The sequence below is a fragment of the Trachypithecus francoisi genome, unplaced genomic scaffold, assembly GCF_009764315.1.
Source record: "Trachypithecus francoisi isolate TF-2019V2 unplaced genomic scaffold, Tfra_2.0 Lachesis_group8, whole genome shotgun sequence".
NCBI classification, from domain to species: domain Eukaryota; kingdom Metazoa; phylum Chordata; class Mammalia; order Primates; family Cercopithecidae; genus Trachypithecus; species Trachypithecus francoisi.
This window is the reverse complement of record NW_022681473.1, coordinates 69,160,383-69,183,584: the sequence shown is the minus strand read 5'-3', so window position 1 is coordinate 69,183,584 and position 23,202 is coordinate 69,160,383. Positions and strand designations below refer to the sequence as shown.

General features: G+C 43.4%; 1 protein-coding gene across 2 annotated transcripts in view; it reads left to right on the top strand.

Moving 5' to 3' along the window:
* The window catches only part of GAB2 (GRB2 associated binding protein 2), a 200,819-nt gene that overhangs the window by 140,774 nt on the left and 36,843 nt on the right, over positions 1–23,202 (top strand). The gene's annotated exons all lie outside the window — the stretch shown is intronic.

Here is a 23,202-nt window from a genome sequence, read left to right as displayed (position 1 = left end):
TTTCACCCTGTTGTCCAGGCTGGTCTCAAGCTCCTGACCTCAAGTGATCCACCCACCTCAGCCTCCCAAAGTGCTGGGATTACAGGTGTGAGCCATCGCACCTGGCCAGAAATATATTCAGATAGATAGGTAGATATCTATGTGTGTGTATTTTTTAATATATATATATACACACACACAAATATGTATATACACATACACATGTATATATTTTCTTAAGCCTTTTTTAAGGAATTATTTTATTAAATGTCTCGTGTTTTAATTATCAGAGCAAGAATATCGTCTGTGATAGAGGTTTGAGGTTATTTGTGAGATCCTTCTGTTGAAAACAATTGGCTTTTCTTTGTCTCAGAGGAGAATCTGGTTATGTTTTAATTTCGTGGCTCTCTTAAACTGGATTATATCTGTAAAACCTTCAGGTAAAAAATTAAAACTTAATTTTGTTTTTTTTTTTTTTGACTGAGTTGGGATCTGAGGAGAAACAAAGTTAACATTTGACTACTTTCTTTTACGTAGTAGCCTATTTCATTTAATCACTTTATCACCTTTATTTCAGTTTTTCAAATGATGAAATTGAGTACTTTTTCTTCCCTGCCCAGCACTTTTATAACTCCCCAGGGCTAAAAATCTTCTTCATCTACCCATCCCGCATCCTTGGCTGGGTTCAGAAGGGCTCCCCAACTCTTATCAGCCCCAGAAACTCTTCCTTAATGCAATACTGCTTTCCTTTTACTGGGGCCTGCTGAGAACAATCCAATCACCTGAGTCTTCATGTCAGTACCTGCCTTAGGTGAAAAGCACCTAACCCTTGGTGATCACAAAAAGAAATTATCGCAGCTGTGTATCGACCATCTATTCTGTGAAAACTGAGACTTTACATAAATTTCCACTAAAGAGTCACAGTAATCCTTTCAAACAGCAACGATTTGACCCAAGGTCACACAGCTAGAAAATGGGAAAGCTGGGATTCTGGTCTAACCCAGACCTGACGTCGCATTATAATATGCTGTCTTTTTGTCCCTGTTCTTCTGGAATATAAGCATTTGCCAGAAACAGGCCTGGATATTTTTGCTCCTTTGGACACTATGCATTGTACTGGAAGCACCCACCAGGGGTCCCTATGGCAGGCTGAGGTTCTCCCTCCTTACTAACCCATATTGCCAAAGTCCTTGGTCTGGAATATTCCTAATTTAGTAATTTCAAGAGCTTTAATCTAGTCATCAGGCTGTATTGGTTAGTCTGTACGCCGGGGACAAGGGTGTCTGAGTTCAAATCACTACTCTATGATTATATGAGCAGGTCACTCAGTAAAGTCTCAGCTTCCTTTTGTAAAATAGGGATAACATACTTTCTGTTCTCACCCCGTGCTTCTGCTTCTCTATGGATGCATCCAGACAGACCTAGAACCCACTGGCAGAACCTCAAGTTGCACATTTCCCAAAGGACTATTCACATTGTTTTCTGTATAGGGGTATCCCCTGGAGTTGTTCAATCCAGTGTTCCTGCCCCTGGTTTGCTCCTGTAGGGGCTTCATCATATGTGGAGCCTCTTTCAAGCAGATACTCCCTCTTTTCCTTTCTTTCCTTCCTTCCATCTGTTCATCTGTCCATTCGTCTGTCTGTCTGTCTGTCTCATTTGTCTGTCTGTCTGTCTGTGCCCAGGCTGGAGTGCAGTGGCACAATCATGACCTCCCAGGCTAAAGTGATCCTCCTGCCTCAGCCTCCAAGTAACTGGGACTACAGTTGTGCACCATCACACCCAGCTAAATTTCTTAATTTTTGTAGAGACAGGGTCTCACTATATTGCCCAGTGTATTAGTCCATTTTCATACTGCTGATAAAGACATACCTGAAACTGGGCAATTGACAAAAAAAAAAAAAAAAAGAGGTTTAATGGACCTACAGTTCCACATGGCTGGGGAGGCCTCACAATCATGACAGAAGGAGGAGCAAGTTATGTCTTACATGGATGACAGCAGGCCAAGAGAGAGCTCATGCAGGGGAACTCCTCTTTTTAAAACCATCAGATATCATGAGAACAACCTGGGAAAGACCTGCCCCATGATTCAATTACCTCCCACCAGGTCCTTCCAACAACATGTGAGAATTCAAGATGAGATTTGGGTGGGGACACAGCCAAACCATGCCATTCTGCCGCTGCCCCTCTCAAATCTCATATCCTCACATTTTAAAACCAATCATGCCTTCCGAACAGTCCCCCAAAGTCTTCACTCATCCAAGACAAGGCCTTCCACTTATGAGCCTGTAAAATCAAAAGCAAGTTAGTTATTTCCTAGGTACAATGGGGATACAAGCATTGGGTAAATACAGCCATTCTAAATGGGAGAAATTGGCCAAAACAAAGGGGCTACAGGCCCCATGCAAGTCCAAAATCCAGTGGGGCAGTCAAATCTTAAAGCTCCAAAATGATCTCCTTTGAATCCCTGTTTCACATTCAGGTCACACTGATGCAAGAGGTGGGCTCCCACGGCCTTGGGCAGCTCCACCCCTATAGCTTTGCAGGGTATAGCCTCCCTTTGGGCTGATATCATGGGCTAGCATTGAATGTCTGCAGCTTTTCCAGGCACACAGTGTAAGCTGTCAGTGGATCTACCATTCTGGGGTCTGGAGGATGGTGGCCCTTCTCTCACAACTCCACTAGATGGTGCCCCAGAATGGACTCTGTGTGGGGGCTCTGACCCCACATTTCCCTTCTGCACTGCCCTAGCAGAGGTTTTCCATGAGGACCCCATGCCTGCAACAAACTTCTGCCTGGGCATCCAGACTTCCATACATCCTCTGAAATCTAGGCAGAGGTTCCTAAACCTCAATTGCTGACTTCTGTGCGCCTGCAGGCTCAAAACCATGTGGAAGCTGCCAAGGCTTGGGGCTTCCACCCTCTGAAGCAACAGCCCAAGCTGTACCTTGGCCCCTTTTAGTCATGGCTAGAGTGGCTGGGACACTGGGCACCAAGTCCCTAGGCTGCGCACAGCAGAGGGACCCTGGGCCCAGCCCACAAAACCGTTTTTTACTCCCAGGCCTCTGGGCCTGTAATGGGAAGCACTGCCGAAGACCTCTGACATGGTCTGGAGACATTTTCCCCATTGTCTTGGGGATTAACATTCATCTCTGCCTTACTTATGCAAATTTCTGCAGCCAGCTTGAGTTTCTCCTCAGAAAATGGGATTTTCTTTTCTATTACATTGTCAGACTGCAGATTTTCCAAACTTATATGTTCTGCTTCCCTTATAAAACTGAATGCCTTTAACAGCACCCAAGTCACCTCTTAAATGCTTTGCTGCTTAGAAATTTCTTCCCCCAGATATCCTGAATCATCTCTCTCAGATTCAGAGTTCCACAAATCTCTAGGGCAGGGGTAAAATGCTGTCAGCCTCTTTGCTAAAATATAACAAGAGTCACCTTTGCTCCAGTTTCCAACAAGTTCCTCATCTCCATCTCAGACCACCTCAGCCTGGACTTTATTGTCCATGTTGCAATGATCATTTTTGTCAAAGCCATTCACAAGTCTCTAGGAAGTTCCAAACTTTCCCACATTTTCCTGTCTTCTGAGCCCCTCAATCTGTTCCAACCTCTACCTATTACCCAGTTCTAGTCACTTCCATATTTTGGGGTATCTTTTCAGCAGCATCCCACTGTACTGGTACCAATTTTCTGTAATAGTCCATTTTCACACTGCTGATAAAGACATACCCAAGACTGGGCAATTTCAAAAAAAAAAATAGACTTAATGGACTTACAATTCCATGTGGCTGGGGAGGCCTCACAATGATGGCAGAAGGCAAGAAGGAGCAAATCATGTCTAACATGGATGGCAGCAGGCCAAGAGAGAGAGCTTATGCAGGGGAACTCCTCTTTTTAAAACCATCAGATATCAAGAGACTTATTCACTATCATGAGAAAAGCACAGGAAAGACTTGCCTCCATGATTTAATTACCTCCCACTGGATCCTTCCCACAACACATAGGAATTCAAGATGAGATTTGGGTGGGGACACAGCCAAACCATGTTACCCAGGCTTGTCTTGAACTCCTGGGCTCAAGTGATCCACCTGCCTTGGCCTCCCAAAGTGCTAGGATTACAAGTATGAACCACTGTGCCCAACTACTTTTTTTTTTAGAGTTGTGATAGGACTCATATAAAAACGTATGTGTTTACTTTCAGCTAGAAGAGGTTTGTGGCAGATGGAGACTGTTTTTTCACCCTTCTTGCCACCTCCAGATTCTTATTTCTACTGCCACCTTCCAGTCTTCACATATTCCAACCAAAAATGTCTAGGATAAAACCTGCAGGCTCAAGACCAGACCAGGAGTGAAAGTGAGTTTAAAATCAACATAAGGTTGGAGAAAACACTCTCTTGATAGAGAACTCATTTCAAAAGGAAACCAGGAATGATGTTCTAGAAGGAAAAGCAGTTGCAGGAGCACATATCAAGATTCTGTATCATATATGTGGGATTTATTTTTGCTTATTTTGTGTGTGTGTGCACCAATGAAAAAACCTCACCTGCCTCTTGGAATCAAAATAGCTGTCAGTCCTCAGAGTAAGGAAGCAGAAAGCTGCTCTGAGCTGTGTTTACAAGCAAGCAGATCCAAGTCCTCACATTTGTGGCTCAGTCGTGGGCAGCTATCCCTGACCAGATGTACCACACACAAAAAGAGCCGTCTCTCAGTAGAGAGCTTTGATGAATTATTCATGTGCTTAGGAGTCATTCCCTGTTAGGAAAGCCATCACCCCTTTTGAATCCTCAAAGCTGAGGACTTCTCTTTTCCTTTTATCCCCTCCCTCCTCCATGTATTCAGTAGCTATTCTAGGGCCTGCACAGCCACTATCACAGGGATGCTGAAAGGCAGCTAGTTGCACTTGAGTCTCAACCTTGCTACTTATTTGCCTTATTGATGTTGAATAAATAACTTTCCCTCTTGGAGGTTTTATCATCTGTAAATTGGAGATGATGCTCCTCACAGCGTTGTTGGGAAGTTGCATAGGTAAAGCTTGGCGAACGTACAGGTACACATTGTGAACAGCAGCTGCTCACTTCATTTTTTCCTTGTAGTGGTCGTGGCAGTAGTAGTGATGATTTCTGTGTCTGTAGGACAAGATGAACAGAATATAACTTAAATATTTGGTGTTTTTACAGAACTTTATAGTTTACACAACACTTATGCAATCTCATTTAAGCATGAGGAAACAAAGTGAGATAGGTAGGGGCTGATAATATCATTCCTATCGCACAAGCAAGGAAACTAAGGCTTAAAGACACTAAGTGATGATGCCAGAAAGCAGAGTGGCAGGGCCCCAAATCCAAGGCTTTTGACTCCCGTCTATGGCTGTGTCCTCTGACTCCTCACTTTTACCAACCAATTGTCACAGAGCTGTTTACCATGGCTGCTTCTAAGTCACAAAACGGCCAGCAAGAAGGCAGAGGAGCAAGAGGTTTATAAATCAGTGAGAACTTGCTCTGTTGCCCAGGCTGGACTACAGTGGGGTAATCTCAGCTCACTGCAACCTCCACCTCCCACATTCAAGCGATTCTCCTGCCTCAACCTCCCAAGTAGCTGGAATTATAGGCACACAGTGCTGTGCCTGGCTAATTTTTGTATTTTTAGTAGAGACAGGGTTTCACCATGTTGGCCAGGATGATATTGATCTCCTGACCTTGTGATCCACCCGCCTCGGCCTCCCAAAGTGCTCAGTGCTATCTGTACATTGATACTAACCTCTGATGGCTAAACTAGTAAGATAACATGATCCTTCTTAGAGAAACCTACAAACTATTGTGAGTTACAGCTCATGCAATTTAGCTCACCAGAGCCCCATTTTGTAACTCTTGGAGATTTTGAAATAAGGCCAGAGCCTCCACTGTATCTTCTCTACTATTTTAGTTTTTTACCTTCACGAACTCCTTGGCAGGAATTTCACAGTAGTCACATGTCTAATCTTATGGAATAAAGAATTCCCAGAGTTCTGATCAACTCTTCTGTATCTCTTCCCCACCTTTTCTCTACTAAAATTTTAGTGAGACTGCCCCCTTTAAATATTTTGTAAATATTTAAACTTCTAGTAATCCTTAGGTTTCCCAGGTAAGTCAACACTAGAATTGTTTTAAGTCCTGGGTTCCACCTGGGGTCAACCGATACCCATGGGAATGCTTTTGGGGAAGTCTTCAGCATCCAGTGGAGGAATGTTACTGGGGTCTTCAAACAGCTCTTTCCAGAGAGAATGGTGCCTTAAAAGTCAGGACCTCTTATTCCAGGTGGATTTCTTACAGCAGGGAGAAGTGTGGTAGAGCCAAGTAGTCCATTCAGATTCATTCTGATGACCTTGGTCCTTCCCCCACCATGAAAAGAGAGAGAGAGTGCCCAGGAGAAACCTTGCTCAGAGACCTCCCGCTTTCCGTCTTCTCACCCCTGGGAGTGCCTTTTCCTCCCTCATTCCCTCCCCGACCTTTTGGGTTTTGTTTTATTAACTGAAATCAGACCAACTCCTCTGGGGAACCCTTGCTGGAAGCCAAAAGCAAATGTGGGCGGTAATATGCATCTTCTCCCCAGGCTGAGACTCCTCTCTTAAGGAAGAAAGAACAAAGTGGAGACTGACCCAGGCTCCAGCCCAGAGGCGGAGGCTGCTGTCTGAATCACCTACCCTTTTTTTCCACTGAGACAAAGAGGAAAATAAATATCCAGACCAGTTTCCAGCCAGATCTGAAATCCTCATTCGAAAGAAAGAAAGAGAGAGAGAGAGAGAGAAAGGGAAAGAAATAAAAAGGTTATTTTAAATAACCCTGAAATATCAGGCCTTCCTCCTCGATCTCTTGCTTGTTATTTTTTGTTTACAGCTGGTTCTAGTCATCCACAGAACAGGCCGTGAGTTCAGACATGAGCTCCATAAAATCCTCACAAATATTTCTGTGTTGTCCTAGAACAAACTCCAACCTTGACCAACTTCAGGGAAGTCCAAATCCTCTGGAGGAGGAAAAGGAGACAGGGAGAAACCTGACCCTGTTCTCTACATTCTGTCTTCATCCTTATTTCTGCCTTTTTTTTTTTTTTTCAATACCAGATACTCCCCCTCACCACCCCAGCCAGCCAGCATAGACAGTCTAGTGTTACCTGCCAAAACCCAGAGAACATCTCTTCCCAACTCCACTGTGCCAGAAGCTTTGAATGGCTCCCAAACATCTCATAAGATCCCTTCTACTTTTTTGGTTCTTGGAGTGCTTCTGATTATCCCTAGTAAATGATTGTTGAATTTGTCCCTGACTGGATTCCAAAGCCCAGGCTAACTCTCATATTGGGCTAGAAGTAGATTAGAACTTTGTATTTAGTGGTAAGGTCACCTTGGACCTCTGAAGATCTCGATTATGATTAAACATCTATTTACGTGTAGCTCTACGTAGGATTCTGAACTCTACAACATCAGTAGATACAGTCTTCTCTCTCTAGGATCTGTGCTGGGAATCAGAGTCCTGGTTTTAAATTTCAGCTTTGTTATGATTTATCTCAGTTTCTTCAACAGTAAACTGGAGTGATTTCCAAACCTTTCTTAAAGCATTGCTTTTTAACCAAATATCACATGAAACAGAATAATTTATGAAACAATTGAGAGGGAGCCACTTTGAATATAGCAGAGGAGAGGGTCAAGTGATGCAAGCTGGGCTCAACTGCCCACCCTTCCTTCTCCCCACCGGTTGCCTGGGAAGGCTGGCGCACAATGTGAAGATACTGGTCTGCAGCAGATTTTTCAAAATGGGGACCTACAGGGCTGAGCAACAGAAATTTTCATCAGTCCACAAAAATATGAAAAACATGAGGAAGATATAATCAATTTTCATAAAACTAAATGTAATCAGATTTTAAGACTTCCCTTTATTCAGAGATTCTCTTTGTGCATGTATGTTAAAGTGTTCTCGTGTGTGTGAAGTGACAGTCATAGTAAACGGTAGTTTTCCGTATTTGACATTATTAAAAATTGGCAGCCCCGTGTGTCCATTTCTAAAAGTGCACAAGTGCATAAAGAGGTAATGTTTTCACCTGTCCACAAAATGGAAGAGTCTGGGAAATAGTGATTTAGAGGTTATACGTGTGTCAGGACTACCTGGTTGCCAACTTCTGCTTCTGTACTCATTGCCAGGGGCCTCTGAACTCTACCATTAAGTCCAGGCCCCCTGCATCCCAGCATAAAGCCAGTGCTGTGGAATCTTTTGTCCTTAGCCCTGCTCTTGTGTGCTAGCTAGGGTTAGCCCTGGGATCTTGGCTAATTTTCCAGTGTCCCAATCTTTGCCCTGATAACCTGCCCGTAGTCTCAGATTCCACCCAGGAGTGGACCCTGTCCTGCTTTTATGTAACCCGTGCTCGTAGACCAGAGTCTTACCACACCTCAGTCCAGTGGCTGGAGCCTGCCTGCTGACTGGAAGGCTTCTGGGTTGCATGTGGTCTCTCTTCTTGTATTTCTGAAGAAAATCTGCTTCTCTTTTCCCAGAACATGCTTCTTCCTCCTCTTGGATTCTACTGCCCATGTTCCTAGTGATGCCTCAGTTTCTGTTTCTGTGTTCACGTATTCAGTGCCCTTACCACTGAGAACCTGCTTTTGCCAGTTCCTGTTCTAGGGACAAGGGTTAGAGAAGAGCATAAGATGTGGACCTGCTTTCAGTGGACTCCTGAGCCTTGTTATGTTCTCCAGTTTTTGTTCTCTCAGCCAAACCAGCCTTGGAACTCTTCTTAGTGACTGTCTCTGCCTTCTCTATGTCTACTTCTAAGAGGTTCTGGGCTTCTCAGTTTTCAGCAAGATTTACCTGCTTTTAACTGAACCATGCCTGACTCCGTGCCAAGATATAACTACCAGATAAAAAATTTGGGGTTAATCTCAAGTGTGAAAATACATAATTTTTTAATCCTGAATTTAGTTTCAACAGCAAGCCCCCATCTGGCCAGTGATAGAAATGTAAGTTTTAATCAACTCAGGGTAATCCTGGTCAATACGGGATTTTCTCAGTAAATTCAAGTTTGTCTTCTTTTGTCCCTGGGCTGCTATTTTAAGTGCCCCAAGGGCTAGAGAACTGGAGACAGTTTATTGAGGCTGGAGCACAGTTTGGGATTGGGGGAGGAGATGCATGGGAGACAAGAGTAAGGATGCGTCTTATTCCTCTTTAGATCACCGCATTAGTAGCCACAGAGTAGCTGCCCAGCAAATATCCACGTTTTTTTTGTTTTTGAGACTGAGTCTCGCTCTGTTACCTAGGCTGGAGTGCAGTGGTGTGATCTCGGCTCACTGCAGCCTCCACCTCTCAGATTCAAGTGATCCTCCCACCTCAGCCTCTCAAGTAGCTGGGATTACAAGCATGTGCCACCACACCTGGCAAATTTTTTTATTTTTAGTAGAGATGGGGTTTCACCATGTTGGTCAAGCTGGTCTCAAACCCCTGACCTCAGGTTATCCACCTGCCGCAGCCTCCCTAAGTGCTGGGATTACGGGCGTGAGCCACCATGCCTGGCTGAATGTTTTAGTTAGTGTTTGGTTATAACTTTGTAAATAGTTAAAAAAATTATTTTGAAAAATTCTGGGCCGGGCGCGGTGGCTCAAGCCTGTAATCCCAGCACTTTGGGAGGCCGAGACGGGCGGATCACGAGGTCAGGAGATCGAGACCATCCTGACTAACACAGTGAAACCCCGTCTCTACTAAAAAATACAAAAAACTAGCCGGGCGCGGTGGCGGGCGCCTGTAGTCCCAGCTACTCGGGAGGCTGAGGCAGGAGAATGGCGTGAACCCGGGAGGCGGAGCTTGCAGTGAGCTGAGATCCGGCCACTGCACTCCAGCCTGGGCGACAGAGCGAGACTCCGTCTCAAAAAAAAAAAAAAAAAAGAAAAATTCTGACTTATTTCCAGACATTTTTATTTTAAGAAATTCACTGTTGGGGAGAACGGAGAGCTTTAAAAACATTCTCATCTTACTCCTAGGTGACAAAGTCTGAGATTCCTGAATTTCTGTATAATTCTGAAACATATAACATGTACTTTAACATGGTATTAAAGTACAATGGAAAAACAAAAAAATGAAGAAGAGCTCAAAAGAGATGATATACTAACCAGGCTGAAAAGATAGAGCGTGCTGAAGACCTGAAGTTTATTTTATACATCTACCATTTGTTTATTGTTTGCTTTTATTTGCTACCTCCTCGGCCCTTTCATGGATGAGGTCAGTGAACAAAATTCTTCATGGCTAGTGAATCATATTAGCAAACTAATTTGTTCAAGATCATGCAGCTGACTGGCCAGGCTAGAATTAAAACTTAAGTTTCCTGACTTTTAGTATTTTAAATGATGTTGATGGTATTACAGGCGTGAGCCACCGTGCCCGGCCAGACTCTTGAATCTTTAAATTCTTTATGCTGACCAACAACTAGGACATTGTTTGTGCCTAAGTTGTGCTATAATAAAAAGGAATATGATTTCTTACAATAATACTAATGGGCTCTTCAAACTAGCTTATCTTGTCATTTCTTCTCTTGGTTATTTCAAAGCATAAATTTGGGATTCATTGGTTTCGGTTTTAGCTTAAATCTCCTTAGTGATGAACTTAAATTAGATACTAATATTTTGAAGGAGGACATGTTTATGCAAACCAGAGTGAGAACTTTTAGTCTAGGGGCCAGCAAACTTTCTCTGTAAACAGCCAGATAGTAAATACTTCAGACTTTGCCATCTGTACTTTGTAGCAACTACTCAGCTTTGCTGTTGTAGTATATTTGCAGCCATAAACAATTATGTAAATGAGTAGGTGTAGCTGTGTTCCAGTAAAACCACAGAAACAGACCAGATGTGATGTATGGGCTGTAGTTTGCTGACCCCTGTTCTAGTGTAATAATATGCCTTGGCAGGCCTGCTCAAATAATGTACTTAGTATGCAGGCCCACTCAGTACATATAGGCTTAGTATTTTGGCCTTCCAAATGGCGTTAAAAAGACAACTCTTCCTTTGGACCCCAATTTTAAAACCCTAGAGATGGCGAGGCAACAAGACACAAGTCTGGAAGATGAGTAGGGAAACTACAGATGTGAAACCAGGAGATTATTGGGACCCCCAGGACTGGAGGCAGGGGCTGAGAAAGAGCTGCCAGCTACAAGCTGGGTCCTGTGAGGCTCTGTACCTGAAGTCCTCTACTCACCACACGAAAGGCAGCTGACCCATTTTTGCACCCTTTGTGACAGACCCTGCCTCTGGTCAAACCCTGAAGGTCTGGGAACACAGAGTTCAAGATCTTTTCCCTCACCAGGTTACCTCCCACAGTGCAGTGCTGAGGGCCAACTACCAGTTGTGGAGCACCTATGTGCAGGGACTATGGCATTTCTTATTCCCTAGAACAGTTCTACAGGTAGCTGTTTCATACATTTTACAAATTAGAACTCTTGGATTCAGGTACCATCCCTAGGTTTCACAACTAGTAAGCTGAGATTCGGACTCTGACATGCGTGTTCCTTTCCCAGTAGCACACTGCCTCTCCTGAAGCTGAAGTTCCCCTTCAGAGAATTCTGTAGGTCTCATAATTCCCTCGGCAAAGCTGGAGCTCTTTGAATCCCAGCCTAGCCATCCACACTAGATCAGTTTAAGGTGCAATCTTGTGATTATTGCTGCTGATCACGATTCTTGATAAGCATCCACAACTGGTATGTCTGACGCTTCTGTTTTCCACCAATTGCCAGTTGTCTCAGAGTCACTGTGAAAGGAGGGGAATGCTTATCTCTTATAAAGTTGGTTAGCTTCAAAATACAGTGATGTATTTTGAATATTTCTATGGAAAGGTTACAAGGGTCTAATGCATCAGTAACATGAACTTAAGGTACCCACTGGATGGATTGATTCCTGTGAGAAAACTAATGGGTTCCCAAAGTTCCTTGGGGGAGGGCTGAAGTGCTCCTCTGAATATAAATTTGTTCTTCCCGACTACATATAAGTTCATAAAGCACAGGCCACCCTTTGGCACTGGCCTGCAGCTCAGTAGTGCCTCCAGTACCTGCTCCAGACCCTAAGTAAATGACAAGAGTGCTTCATTTCAAATATGAATGAATCCTTGAGGGGACCAACTAACCAACCCAAGCCCCACATGAAGGAACAGGAGAAGGGTCTGCCACAACTGAGGGGTAGGATAGATGTAAACAAAGCTTGTAACCTGACCTCTCTCAAATGAACAGGACAGTGCATGGCTAAATATAGACTTGCTGTCCCCAAACAGAAATACACACAACCCAGAAAACCTCATTAAGTGATGACAATTTCTTGTACCCTAAAGAACTGTTTACATTTGGATCCTATTTGGTCATTCATTCTTCTAACCCAGGGAGGAAAGATTTCAACAAAACTTGCTGCTCTAGTGTATTGATTGAAGACCTGCTTGTTCTGGTTCTGGTTTTGTTTTTGTTGAGACAGGGTCTCACTCTGTCGCCCAGGCTGGAGTGCAGTGGTGTGGTCACAGCTCACTACAACCTCGATCTCCTGGGCTCAAGTGATCCTCCCACCTCAGCTTCCCAAGCCCCCAGTCTGGGACTACAGGCATCTGCCACAGTGCCCACCTAATTTATATGTATGTATACAGAGAGAGAGAGAGAGAGACAGACAGGGTCTTCCTATGTTGCCCAGGCTGGTCTTGAACACCTGAGCTCAAGTGATCCTCCTGCCTTTGCCTCCCAAAGAGCTAGGACCTCCTTATTCTCATTGGAACGTTTTCTAGGCATTGGACATTGTGCTAAACAGCATCAGAGAAAAAGAGATGGTCTGGATCCTGGCTTCTAACAGTTTATAGTCTCACTTTATATGACAGATTTGTGAATTCCCAGTTAGAATAAATGGCAAAATTACATACTACAAAAGATTTAGAAGGCATAGACTGGGTGTGGTGGCTTATACCTGTAATCCCAGCACTTTGGGAGACCGAGGTGGGCAGTTTGCCTGAGGTCAGAAGTTTAAGACCAGCCTGGCCAACATGGTGAAACCCCGTCTCTACTAAAAATATAAAAATTAGCCGGGTGTGGTGGTGGGTGCCTGTAATCCCAGCTACTAGGGAGGCTGAGGCAGGAAATTGCTTGAACCCAGAAGGCAGAGGTTTCAGTGAGCCAAGATCATGCCATTGCACTCCAGCCTAGGAGACAAGAGCAAGACTCCATCTCCAAAAAGAAAAAAAAGATTTAGAAGGCATGATTAATTCTAACTAGAGGCCTTTTGGGAGGCAAGGCATTTCTATCTCTAAAATGAGATGCCCTGAGCCAAAGAAGGTTGTAAAAGGACGTGTGACCAGGGACTGTGCTGTGCCACTAAGCTACAGTCACTTGCTCTCTTTCCTCTTTGTCTTTCACAGAATCAATTTCTGCTAATATATACTGTGAGATCGTATGCATCAAGGTCAGGATGTTCTGACTTGGTTCTCCCTAGCAGAGATGGTGTTCTTTCTCAGAGTCTTCCCTTGGCAGGGGGATGGGGAGTCATAGGCCCAGAAAGGTCTCATGGGATCTCATGTTACTGCCTGTCTCTATCTCTTCTTTTTTCTTCCTCCGCTTTATAGTTTTTATAAACATTAGGAAACTTATATTTCTGAACGTGGGGATCTATTTATACTAGTGTTTAGTACTTTGATCCACAAATGTTTACTTACCTTGCAAATAATGAGCGATATTATAAACTCAAAACAAATAACAGATCTGGTCAGCCAGTGTCCTGGTGATCAGATCTCACAGCTTGATTGCTCCTGCCCCCAGGCCCACATTACAGAGAGTACATCTTCATTCAAAGCGATACATCTTGTAGTTCAGGGGAAGGGCTCTTGGACTAAGATCTGAAGTCTGATTCCAGGGTCGACTTCTGACCTTCTGTGTGGCCTTGGACAAGTCTTATTTCTCTGGGCCACAGTTTCTCAAACTGTAGATGAAAGATTTGAGAGGTGGGAGGAGGGTGATAAATTAGAGACTGGATTCTGGGGATCCTTCCAATTGCTATATTATGTGAGTTACTGTGTAAAGTGGAGCCATTTTATGTTTGGCCTTGAATTTTTGAATTTCTTCTGGCATAAATTATGATATATGCCAAAGGACTTTGAGACTTAATCCTTCTTAAATAATTTCAGGCTTATGATTAAAAGTGACGTGGAGCTTTGGATCCAGTCTTGCCCTCAGCAAGACTGTTTTTAGGATTCTTCATTTCTTCCTTGTTTTTCAATGAGCTTTCTACAGGGACCACACAATCCTTAGAATCCTATCAAATACTGTTTTCAAAATTCTTTGGTCATCCTCTCTGCATTAGAACTTTTAGAATTTTACCACCATTCCACTTCTAATAATAAATAATGGGACAAGTGCCAGGCCAACAGCCATTTATTGAGTGTTTAATAATTATTTACCTATATTTCATATCATCAAATCCTCAAAAGAACCCTGTTGAGTAGGTGTTCTCTTTTGCATTTGACAGTGTGGGAAATGAGGTACAAAGAGATTAAAAGTTTTGCTCAAGACCCTGTAATAAGATAGTTTCAGACCAAATATCACATGTTCTCACTTGTAAGTGGGAGCTAAATGATGAGAACACATGGACACAAATCAGGGAACAACAGGCACAGGGGCCTACCAGAGGGTAGAGGGTGGGAGGAGGGAGAGGAGCAGAAAAAATAACTATTGGGTACTAGGCTTAGTACCTGGGTGATGAAATCTGTACATCAAACGCCCATGACACAGGTTTACCTACATAACAAACCTACACGTGTACCTCTGAACCTAAAAGTTTAAAAAGAAAAAATGCCAATGAAAACATTATAAACTTATGAAAATCAAAAAGGGTACCCTGTATATGGAATTATAACATTGATTCATATATTGTATGTGCTATTTAAAGTTTATACATTCAGGCCAGACACGGTGGTGCACGCCTATAGTTCCAGCACTTTGGGAGGCCAAAGTAGGAGAATTACCTAAGCCCAGGAGGTCGAGGCTGCAGTGAGCCATAATTGTGCCACTCCACTACAACCTGGACGACAGAGCGAGACCTTGTCTCAAAAAAAAAAAATTAAAAATTTAAAAAATATATATATTCAACTCTAAGAGGCTTTTAAAGAAAACGTTTAAGTATGTGTTTCTCATTGAGGGGAAAAAAATAAAATAGTTTCAGAACCTGTGTCTGGGAAGTCCACATCAGGGTTATTTTTGTTATACCTTGTTCCTTTGGAGCCATAGATTATGTGAAGGGCCAGTAAGAACATGGATGCTTATCAATTCGCAATTTTGATGATCCAAAGAGAGGTTTTTGGAGGTATTTGCTCTTTCATTTGTCACTCAAAGCCTGCTTTGCCCTTTTTTCAGTACACCCTAACCCTTCTGTCTGCCCCAGAATTAAGAACCAGAGATTGTTAAAACCAAACCAGTGAATCCTAATCTAAATCTCTGTAAATATGACTCGTGAGGTCAGAGGTGTGACCAGCTCTCTGCATTCACATTTCCCAGAGATAACTTTGATGTGTATCCCTGCTGTAATCCAACCTCTTCCTGTTGTAAATAGAGACAGCGAGGTTTGGGAAGATGAAATGGTATGCCCAGATTCACTCAACCAGTAGGCGGGAGAGCTAGGCCTGGACCCCCATCCTCATATTTTACTTTCCTTCCCTAGTACCATTCACCTCATAGGGCTCTTGTGGGAGTGCTTCCTCTACACAGGTGAAAAGAATTGGCTTTGGAGACTGTGAGATCTGATTCAGATCTAGGCTATGCCACTTTCTGGCTGTGTGACCCCAGAGTTTGCTATTGACATCTCTGAGCCTCTTTTTCTTCATCCAAAAAAAAAAAAAAAAATAGAGGTAATATAATAATATGTACCTCACAGGGTAGACTAGAGGCACACAGTAGGTGCTTAGTAAATGGTAGCTGTGATTACCACAGTCACTGTTGTCCTTTTGGTTCTCATTAATTCCCCATATACCATCTATATGAAGTATAACTGTGACTGAAACAGTGACAGTTACTTTCCAAGCATCCATCATGTCTTGGAAAGCAGCTCGTACCTCTTTGGCCAATCTCAAGGTCTCAGCCAGCTCCATGTGTACTCCAGGAATAGGAGCAATAAGAGGGGCTAAGTACTATGCTAACTGCTTTATATAAAATGATCTCTATTCCTCACAGCAGTCCTACAGAGTACTTACCCCTGTTGAACAAGTGAGAATTAAAAAGGCTTGTTAACATATCCAAGGCTACAGAGCTAGGAGTTAGCAGAGCCAGACTTTGAATCCAGCTCCAACATGGCTTTTGGTCTACCACTTTATGGGTTCTGAGACCCACTGAGGCTTGAGGGTGGGGATAAATTTTTGAGGAGAAGGGATAAAGATGAAAAGGGCATTGAGATAAGGGAACTAGTCATTATTTGGCCAGTCATCTTTTCCAGAAACTCCCGCCAACCACCCCTTTCCTGCTCATGTTATCACTAGCCAGTCGATGGCTGGGCTGGCCTGGGCTGGGCTCCTCGGCTGAAATCTTTCAGAGCTTTCCTGTTCTAGAGTTTTGCAAGAAGGTGGGAGGAGTGTTTGTATGCTGGGCAGGCTTCCCAGGGGTGATTGTGGAAAGGAAGGGGAGTGATTCTGTAGGGCCCTAAAAAGAAGCCAGGAAGAAGGAAAAAACAAAAACTGTTTAAAAGAAAATAGATTGACTCAGGCATTTGTGGGCATTATCTTTAGTCTAGACTTGGAGATAGAAGCTCAGGCCAGGAGTCTAGAAACCTCCATTTTCTTCTTGTGTCTTGGGTCATTAGGAAGGTCAGTTACACAGCAAGAAGTACCAGAAACACCCCAGCCACGCATTGTTTAATATCTTCCTTTATTTTCACCATTCTTTTCTTCTCTCAAGGGGTACCCAGGCAATAAAAACAAATCCTATTAACACCTTATGCATGTGCATGGATTTGCTTCCAAACCCTTTTCTCATTCACCTCCTAAAACAACCCAGTGAGACAGATAGGTAGGCTAGGTATTATCCTCCAATACTTGATAGTTATGAATTAAAGTTCAGTGACCACACATGATCTCACAGCTAGTTTATGGCAGAGCTGGATTCCTGGTCTCCTGACTTATGTCCTGTGCATGAGGTTCACTCACTCAGAGTAAAATTTCAACCCACTTAGATCTATTCTCACTCCCCTATGCCTGCCCTCAGGTAACCACTAACCTATTTCCCATCCATGTGGATTTGCCTCTTCTAGATATTTCACATAAATGAAATCATTTCTAGAATCACTCCCCTTCCTTTCCACAATCACCCCTAGGAAGCCTGCTCAGCATACAAACACTCCTCCCACCTTCTTACAAAACTCTAGATCTGTGGTCTTTTATGATTGACTTCTTTCACTTAGTGTAATATTTTGAAGGTTCATCAAGATAACCTATATCAGTATTTTTTATTTCTATGGCTAAAAAATATTCCATTATGTGGATATATCACATTTTGTTTATCCATTCGTCAGAACATTTTGGTTATTTCCATTTTTTGGCTCTCATGAATAATACTGATATGGACATTCATGTACAAGTTTTTGGTGTGTGTGTTTTAATTCAATCCTTTCAACAACCCTCTATGATAAACAGCAGGGCAGTTAATCCTAAATAGTAACAGTCCCTTTTTACAGACGAAGCAACTGAGGCTAAGTGATTTGCTCCAGGTCAAATAGCAAGCAGATCTGCCTTTAGGCAGATCTAGGAACAGAGCCAAGTCTCTGCACTATTAGCCTAATACATTTTTTTCTGTTACATGTAGCACACCATGTTGCTTTTGTTCTATGAAATGTTTGAAAGTATATTTGAAAACTTTAATTATAGGAAGTGACCCTGAGGGGTGATGGAGCCATGAGTCACAGCAGTACCAGGCCTAGGAATCAGCCCTGTCCAGGATGGACACGTAGAATGTGCTCCACTTACCAACAGCAAGCCATCTGAAGGGAGCAGCTTTCAGTGAGCAAAACAAAACAGCACCAAACCCAAGTTTGGTGAAGCTCTTGCCTCCAATTGATGAGGAAAGTGAGGTAGCACCTCCCTGGAACCTCATCTGTTGGGGCACGGGCAGCTCATCAGAATTGGGGGTTGGAACCATGGAGGAAGAAGTAGCAGGGGTACTTGGCCTTCAGGGTCCAAAATGGGAAGATCTTATTCCAGAAAAGTTTTCTCTGAATTTAGCTTTGTAATTATTTTTCCTGAGATAAGCAAGAAAACCTTGTTTGAAGTTTTAGGTTTTATGGTATATATTGGTTTCCTAGGACCGTCATGACAAATTACCACAAGCTGGGTAGATTAAAACAACAAAACTGTACTTTCACACAGTTCTGGAGGCTAGATATCCAAAATTAAGGCATTGGTGGTATTGGTTCCTTCTGGTGCTCTAAGGAGAGTCTGTTTCTACCTTTCTGTTAGTTCCTGGTGGCTGCCAGCAGTCCTTGGCTTGTAGATACATCATTTCAATCTCTACCTTGACCCATACATCACATGGTATTCTACCTGTGTGTTTCTCTGTCTCTGTGTCTCTTTTAGAAGGATACCAGTTCATTGGATGAGGGCCCACCTTAATCCAGTATGACCTCCCCTTAACAATGTCTACAGAGATGCTATTTTCAAGTACGATCACGTTCTGAAATACCAGGTAGACATGACTTTTGGAAGGACACTAGTCAACCTAGTATAAACACTAAGAAATAATCACATAAATTCAGGCAGAGATCTTTTTAAAGTTGCAAGCAGAAGTGGGATTTTGGCAAGTTTTAGTGCCAAAACAGCTTTGAAAGAATTTTTCTAGAGCTACATACTTTTTTTTCTTTTGAGACAAGGTGTCACTCTGTCATCTTGGCTGAAATGCAGTGGCGCGATCATAGCCCACTGCAGCCTCAATCTCTTGGCTTCAAGCAGTCTTCCCATCTCAGCCTCCTGAGTAGCTAGGCCTACAGGCACACACCACCATGCCCAGTTAATTTTTTAATTTTTGATAGAGACGGCTCTCACTAGGTTTCTCAAGCTGGTCTCAAACTCCTGACCTTCCTGTCTCGGCCTCCCAAAGCGTTGGGATTATAAGCATGAGCTATTGCACCCGGCCAAGTTGTTGATCATTGGATGGAGCTGGCTGGTTTCATTGACATGGCTTTGTGCTGGTAGAATAGAAATCCAAGTTTCTGGCTGGGCACGGTGGCTCAAGCCTGTAATCCCAGCACTTTGGGAGGCCGAGACAGGCGGATCACGAGGTCAGGAGATCAAGACCATCCTGGCTAACATGGTGAAACCCCGTCTCTACCAAAAAATACAAAAACTAGTTGGGCGAGGTGGCGGGCGCCTCTAGTCCCAGCTACTCGGGGGCTGAGGCAGGAGAATGGCGTAAACCCAGGAGGCGGAGCTTGCAGTGAGCTGAGATCCAGCCACTGCACTCCAGCCTGGGCGACAGAGCCAGATTCCGTCTCAAAAAAAAAAAAAGGAAGAAAGAAGGAAGGGAGGGAGGGAGGGAGGGAGGGAGGGAGGAAGGAAGGAAGGAAGGAATCTAAGTTTCTGTTGGATGAGGGCGCAATTCATCCTAATCCCTACTTCATATTATTAACAAACCTTTAAAACCTCTCTGATTTTGACCACAAGAAACATGCATATTTGGATTTTTGTGCCAGAAAAAATTCTTTTATTTTTTCAGTATGATCAGTCAACAAATACGTGTTGAATACATACCATGGCTGGGGCTGTTCTAGGCCCTGGGGCTACATAAGTGACTAGAAGGTGTTCCATGTACCTATGACATTCAAGATTTTCTAGACCTTGTGCGTATTTCATTCTTTTCATCCTTATAGCTGCCCTGTGTTGGTTTGTAAATAAGGAGACTGAGACTCTCAGAGGTGAAGTGACTTCCCCAAGTATGCGGCTGAACAGACGGAGTCACAGATATGACTCCACAGGCTGAGCTCAAGGCAGGGGCTGCAGAGGTGAGGATGGGTCACTCCTCTTTTATTTATACTCACAGCCAAAGCATTCAACATAGGGGGCATGAAGGATGCATTTGATGACAAGGTAGAATAAGTAGGTTGTGTCAATGGCATTTCTTGTAATAGGGAACTCAACTTTATTCTGAAGGCAGTGAGGAGTCAGTGAATGTTACTGAGGAATAAGGATTTCTTATGGTCTGTACTTTCTTTGATCAACACGTATTTATTGAATTGTATCACACACTGGGCTTAATGATAAGGATAAAATCATTTCAAAATCTCTGCCATCACTGTGTTTACAGCCTGATGTACAAAGTGATGAGAGAAAGGTTGATATTTTCCTGGAATTTTATTTGAAACACAGGGAAGCACCGGTAAGAAAGAAGGTTGAAGAAACAGGAAAATGGCTTTAAAAAAAGAGGCTGAGTGCAGGGCTTTATACCTGTAATCCTAGTCCTTTGGAAGGCCAAGGCAGGAGGATTGGTTAAGGCCAGAAGTTCAAGACTAGCCTGGGCAACATAGTGAGACCCTGTCTCTACAAAAAAAAAAATGTTTTTAATTGGCCTGGCATGGTGGCGCATGCCTGTAGTCCTGGCTATTTGGGAGGCTAAGGCAGGAAGATTGCTTGAGCCCAGGAGTTCGAGGTTATAGTGAGCTATGATTGCACCACGGCACTCCAGCCTGAGCAACAGAGTGAGACCATGTCTCTAAAAAAGAGAGAACTTTGGCTGGGTGTGGTGGCTCATGCTTGTAATCCCAGCACTTTAGGAGGCCGAGGCAGTGGAGATCGAGACCATCTGGCCAACATGGTGAAATCCCATCTCTACTAAAAATACAAAAATTAGCTGGGCATCGTGGCACGTGCCTGTAGTCGCAGCTACTTGGGAGGCTGAGGCCGGCGTATCACTTGAACCCAGGAAGCAGAGGTTGTGGTGAGCCAAGATCGCACCACTGCATTCCAATCTGGATGACAGAGTGAGACTCTATCTCAAAAAAAAAGAAAAGAAGAAAAAAAGAAAGATATTTGTAAGTCTTCTGAGGTATAACAGAAGAGTTTTTAAGTGGGACAGTGACATAATGACGTGACATGGTTGCTGAGAAATGGAAGAGTCATAGATAATGCCTGGACTTCTGGCTTGGAGAACTGATTGGCTGGTGATGAGGGACCTCACTGAGACAGGGAACATGAGTGATGACGAGGTCAATTTAAATTGTTGAGTTTGGCCCAGTTGTGGGACATCTGAATGGAGGTGCTCAGCAGGTGAAGGGATATACAGCAGGGAGTACCGGAGAGAGAACTGAGATAGAGATGAAGATTTGAGAGTTGTCAGCACATAGGTGGTAACTGAAGCTGTGGGAGTGGACAGGATTACCCCTGGAGAGTCTCCAGCGGGAGAGAGAGAGGCTATAGGAAGGTCTACAGTGGAGCCCTAAGGAGTGCCTCCACTGAAGGGGCAGGTGAAGGAAGAGGAGTCCAACGAAACAACAGAGAATACAGAATCTCACCAGAGGCTTGGTTTTTGCAGGTTCCCTGTGTTTTCTTAGGCAGTAGCTTGTATTCTTTCCATGGCCCTGTGGCCACTCTGTCCCATATTGTAAACCCTCTCTCCTCCACTATTAGAGAGTTCATCTTGCAAATATAATGGAGTAATGAGCCATCGATTCTGTTAACAAATGTCCAGTTTACTACAAGATCTGTAATGGGAATTCATTTTGGAGGTCAGTACAGCTGTCAATGGAACAGTTTTTCCCCACAGGCCCATCAGCTTTTTCTGTTGTACACTGGCAGAAGGTGTCCTGCCCAGCACCAGAAATGCCTGGAGAATAATTAATACTGTAGAGCATTAATGAGCTGGTGATCCTGCCTAGGGCCACGAGAAGGGTATAGCCTGAGGTAGGTCAGATGACAGGGAGTAGAAGGTGAACTGTGTCCCCTCTGACATGAGTTGAATAACCCTAGGAAATCACCATCACCACCACCAAAATGTTAACCCACCAACTATCATACTGCCTAAAATTACATCTTTAAACTTTTATTTCTTTTGAACAAGAAGTTTCACGAGTGGAATTTTTGAATGCTGAATGAACGTGTTGTGTTTGTTTGATCTGCAGACATGAACTAAGAACCTGCTATGTACCTTGCCTTTATTAGGTAAATGCTGGGACTATAATGGTAATAACATCACAGTCACTGTTCTCAAAGCCATGGGTTAGACAAGGAAGCATAGTGACCGTGGATATAATGGGAGCATGGGCCAAGTGCTGTTGGCACACAGAAGAAGATCCAACTCCAGGAAGGTTTCGGAGAGAATATGATATCTGTGTAGGGTCTAAAAGTCTGCATATGAGTTTGCCAGTAGAGTAGAGGTGAAATCCAAGCGGAAGGAACAGCAGAGGCCAAAACAAAGAATCATAAAAGAGGCTGGTGTGTTCAAGGATTGATGATGCTTCCATATGCCTTGTTTATGGGTGGAGAAAAGCAGGAAGTAGGTCAGACTGTCAAAAGCCTTGTTATGTTATGCTAAGGAATTTGGACTAAGCTTAGAGAGCCAGCCGAATGAATAATGCCCTTGGCTTGGGGTGTAGCACTATAAGTTATTATCCTTCCTTAATACCTCACTTTCTAACACAACAGAGGAGAGTTTAAGATAAGAGGGAAAAAGACCAATAGACAGGGAGTGGTGGGCAGTGGGGAATGTAACTGTCCTTGGAGGTCTCAGGAGGCCAGGCAGGAGCAGCTGGGGTCCAGTATTGACAGCTCCAAATGCATTTGTGCTTTTATCATTAATGCAGTAAGGCACAGTTCAGAGCCTCAATTAATGAGTCTTCAGTAAGCAAAGCTTCATTTAACAAAGCCAGCCTTAGCTTTTTTTTTTTCTTTCCTTTAATTAGATGTTTAAATTTCTTCTTTTTTTTTTTTTTTTGAATATCGGCTTGTTTTTCAGACGCCAGGGTACATATGCAAGTGTGTTACATGGGTATATTGTCTAATGCTGAGGTTTGGCCTTCTGTTCATCCTGTCACCCAAATAGTGAGCATTGTACCCCATAGGTAGTTTTTCAATCCTTGTCCCCCTCTCTCCCTCCCTGTTAACGTAATCCCCGGTGTCTACTGTTTGCATCTTTATGTCCATGTGCACCGTGTGTTTAGCTTCAACTTACAAGCAAGAACATTAGGGTATTTGCTTTTCTGTTTCTGCATTAATTCACTTGGGATAATGATGTCCAGCTG